The sequence below is a fragment of the Marmota marmota genome, unplaced genomic scaffold (assembly GCF_001458135.2).
Source record: "Marmota marmota marmota unplaced genomic scaffold, marMar, whole genome shotgun sequence".
NCBI classification, from domain to species: domain Eukaryota; kingdom Metazoa; phylum Chordata; class Mammalia; order Rodentia; family Sciuridae; genus Marmota; species Marmota marmota.
Window position 1 is genome coordinate 180,111 of NW_026006028.1, and position 4,953 is coordinate 185,063.

Consider the following 4,953-nt stretch of genomic DNA (forward strand, 5'->3'; position numbering starts at 1 on the left):
AGAGAGAGAGAGAGAGAGAGAGAGAGAGAGAGAGAGAGAGAGAGAGAGAGAATTTTTTAATATTTACTTTTAGTTTTTTCAGCAGAAACAACATCTTTATTTTATTTTTATTTGGTGCTGAAGATTGAACCCAGGACCCCACGCATGGCAAGTGAGTGCATTACCACTTGAGCCACATTCCCAGCCCTGGATGGCTATTTCTTTAGTTTAGTTTCCCTCTTTGCTGTTTTAAACTTTTATCTTTTACTTCTTTTTCATTAAATATTGTGCTGAGAATGTCCTCTAGTGCAGGTTTTCTAGTTGTGATTTTTTTTAACTTTTGTTTACCATGGACAGATTTTATTTCATTGTCAAATCTGAAGCTTAGTTTTAGTTTTGCTGAGTATAGAAGTCGTGGTTAGCATCCATTTTCTTTCAGAGATTTCTGTATATTATTCTACTACCCCATATATTTGAGAGTCTGGGTAGAGAAATCAGCTGAGATCCAGATTGTTTTCCCTGTATATATTATCTGTATTTTCTCTGCCAATTTAAATTTCTATTTTTATTCTGCATGTTTGGCATTTTCATAATAATGAGCTTCATTGTAGGTCTGTTGTAATTTTGTGTATTTGAGATATACTAAGCCTCCTGTTTTAGATTTTCCCTTTTATTTTTTAGGTTTGGATAATTTTCTGATATAATTTTATTGAAAAGATTGTGTATTCCTTTGGTTTGTATCTCTGTGCCTTAATTTATCCCAATAAATCTTTAATTTGGTATTTTTTATTTATCCCATAATTTTTGGAAGTTCTGTTCATAGATCTCTTAATATCTCTTCTCCATGATCAACTTGATTTTCAAGATTGTTTATTTTGTCTTCATTGCCTAAAATTATGTCTTCCTAGTGGTCTAGTCTGTTGGTGATACTTTCCATCAACTTTTAATTTGGTTTATAGATTTCATCACTTCAAAGTTTTCTGTTTGATTTATTTTTTAAAATCTCTATCTCTTTTTTGAAGCAATATTTCACCTCCTGGGTACTTTCTCTCTGATTTCACTCCTTACATTGTTCTTTACTTGACAGATCAGTTCAACTATTTACTTTCTAAACTACTTCTATGACATTTCTTCTACTGTGGTGTCAATAGATTCTATTATTGAAGAATCAATAATATAATTTGGAGCAATTTTGTACCTTGTTTTTTCATGTTGTTTGTGTGTTTACCTATCTAGCCGTATGTAACTGATGCAGTGCAGTTTCTGCCTTGTAGACTTTTAGTGTTCCTGAAGGTTTCTTGTACCTTGCCATTAAGGAGGAGTCAAAAATAACAGCAACCAATGCAACATATATAGCATTAAACCAAAAAGCTTCTGCTAAGATGAATACAATTTTGTCACAATAAACAGAAATAATTATTCAGTTATTGACTATAATATGAATGGTAAGTTTTCAAATGGGTTTACAATTTCAAATGGTCAAGAAGGATAGATCAGGATCCGGGGTTATAGCTCAATGGTAGAATGCTTACCTTGCACATGTGAGGCACTGGGTTCAATCCTCAGCACCACATAAAAATAAATTTAAAAAAAATATTGTGTCCATATTGAAGGGGTATAAGATGAAGTTATTATGAAGGAGGAGAAGAGGATACAGAAGTAAAACAAACAAACAAACAAAAAAAAAAAAACCTAAAATTAACATTAAAAGGGGGAACAATATAGGTTGGCTGTTACCAGAAGAGAGAAAGAATAAAGGGAAACAGATGAGTGGGAGAATAATATATATGGCAAAATTTAAAAAAATTAAAAATAGAAGTAAAAATAAAAGAGTAGAAATCAAAACTAACATATACTAATAAGACATTCTTGTCCTCAATAAAGCAAACCATAATTAAAAACTGGTTTCCAGAATGGTAGAAATATGAGAGAAATAAAAAATCTCAATGAAAAGTTGAAGAATTGTTTCCATTGGGGATCAAATGATTTTCATCTTCTTCACAGTGTTTTGTCTAGAATGTGATGTTTGATCCACACTCAGGGTGGGATTATTAGGCTGAGAGGGTTCACCATGAACTCCTGGCAGAATTCAGGATTAGGTGTGTTCCATGCTCTTCACTGACTACAAATTGGTTTGGGAATTTTAAATCAGTGCACCTCCAGTGTCCAGCAATTTCCAGTGCATGCTAGAATACTGCACCCCAGGGATGTCCTTTGGCTTCCACTAATGTGGTATAGACACCAATTCTTAGTCCACTACATCCTCTCCCAATGTGTTTCCTGGTCTTGGATTCAGTCTCCAAACTCAATATCTCCCACCTCTGCCTTTTAATGCGTGGTCAGGCACTTCTCTTTCAGAAGGTCCTGCAAACAGAAGGCTCATGGGGAGAGAGGGGAACTGGGTTGGTTTCCATGACAAGTATTCCCCTGTGAAAACTTCTCTCCATGCTTGATTTTCTCCTGTTCTCTTACACACACTGTGTTGTGTACCATCATTTTTTAGGCCTGTTTATAGTTCAGAGTCTTATCTGCCAGAAATAAGCTCCCTTGGCTGCTGGCCCCTGTGCCACAGATGTGAAATGATTCCTATTTCTGTTCTTTGCATGATGCTGGGAGAGATGAAATTTCTTTTTTATACAAATATATTGTTCACTGCACCTTACAGTTTAGTCAGCCAGTGTCTTTGATCTCCAAACTCTTCATACCCAGTCACATGTCAGTCCTCCCCAAAATGTGTGTTTCTTTAATTCCCTTGCCACTTTGCTGCATTCATGGAGGGACAGTTCTAACTTGTGCCTCCAGCTATTTCTGCAGCTGTGAGACTGAGGATTTCTTCCTTATTTTACTGTATTTGATCTTCTGAGTCCCTTATATGATTTAAGTTCAATGCTCAGTTCCAGTTAAATTGCCCATAATTTTTGTTCATTCATCCACCTTGCTGAGAAGCTGCTTGTCTGTTTTTCTTGATTTCATGCCATGCAGTAGTCAGGTAAACAAACTTTGTATTCGATCATCTCCATGATCTCCAGCCAAAGCATTTCTTAGCAAGAAAAAATTAATCAGGAGAAATCACAATACCAGATTTAAAGTACACTACAGAAATATATTTTAAAAAGTGGCATAGTATTGGCACCAAACAGACATGAATACCAATGGAACAGAAAAAAAAGACCCTGAGACATACTCACATCAATACAGTTATCTCCTACTAGACAAAAGCACCATAAACATACATTGAAGGAAAGATAGCCTCTTCAACAAATGCTGCTGGAAATTTATATGTAGTACAATGAAATTAAATCCCTATCTCTCACCATGCACAAAAATCAACTAAAGTTGATCAAGGACCTAGGCATGAGACTAGAGACCCCACACCTACTAGAAGAAAATGTAGGCCCAACTCTCCATCATGTGGGCTTAGGAACCAGCTTTCTACATAAGAGTCCTAAAGTGTAAGATGTTAAATCAGAATCAATAAATGGGATGGTATCGAACAAAAAGCTTCTTCAAAGCAAAGTAAACAATCAAGAACAGGAAGAAAGAGCATATGGAATGGGAGAAAATCTTTGCTACCTGCACCTCAAATATAGCATTTATTTCCCATATATACAAAAACTCAAAAAGTTTAATACCATAAAATTTCTTCTTATATTATCACAATGAAAAGTATTTAAACTCCCTAAATTTATACCTTGCTGCCTTTTTCTATGCTAATCATTTTTTGATTTGGTCTCTTAATTTTGTCCCATATTTCTGAAATATTCCAGTCATGGTCTCTAATCACCTTTTCTTTATTGATGACTCTATTTTAAGGATTGTATATCCTGTTGTAAAGATATGAAAATCTCTCTTAAATGTGGTCTAATTTGTTGGAGATTATTTTAATCTTATTTATCACATTTTTATTTCTAGAATTTGTTATGTTTTCAGAAACTATTTTTATTGAAATGTTTCTTTGCTTTTTATATTTTTTCTCTCAGTTCATTTCTTAAACCATCATTTAGTTCATTGGACATTTCACCTGTTAACTTTCTAAAATTTGTATTTTACATTTCCTTCACTGTAATGTCAAAGGGATTAATTGGTGAAGTTTTGTAAGATATTGAGAATATCTTTTTCCTTTCCTTTATCATATTACATGGAGTTTTGTTCATCTTCTGAAATGATTATTATATTATACTGTTATACAATTGAATTATTGGTGATATACTTCCTATTTACTAAGATCCCCAGGTTTGGCAAATATGTAAACATCACTACTATCATTCAATGTGAACCCACTTCAGTACCAATTATTCACCACTGCTTTGAGTGGAGCTACAAATCCATAGTAAATTCAATCACTTTGGGGAAAAAAAGGCCTGTATTAATAAACCTAAAAAAAAATTACAGAAAATGTTTCCCTCAAGTCCTCAAATTCAAGAAAAAAATGAAAGTAATATTCTTCAGTAGGTTAATAAATTAGATGTTTTGTGATGTTTTTAGTGGTGCGTTAGAGTCATACATAATATTGGGTTCACTTTGGCACAATCATATATGCATGGAATATAATTTGCTCCATTTCAGTCCCCAATACTTCCTCTTGCCTTCCTCTCTTTCCTCCTCTGTTCCCCTACATGTATCCTTCTGGTATTTATTATATTTATTTATTGTTTTCCAAAAGAGCTGAAATCACTGTGGTATATTCATTCATGAACATACCATAAAAATATCAACTTTATTCCACAGTTCCTCCCTTTTCCCTTCAATCTCCTTTCTTTACACCACTGATTGTATTTCTATTTTTTGTGTGTTCCACCCTACTTTAATCCCTAACTCTGTCCTTGTTTTTACATATGAGAGAACACATTTGACTTACTGTGTCTGGCTTATTTCACTTAAAATGATTTCCCCCAGTTTGATCCATTGACCACAAAAACTACTACTTTTATAATTCTTTATGACTGAGTAAAACTTTATTTTGAAAATATATCT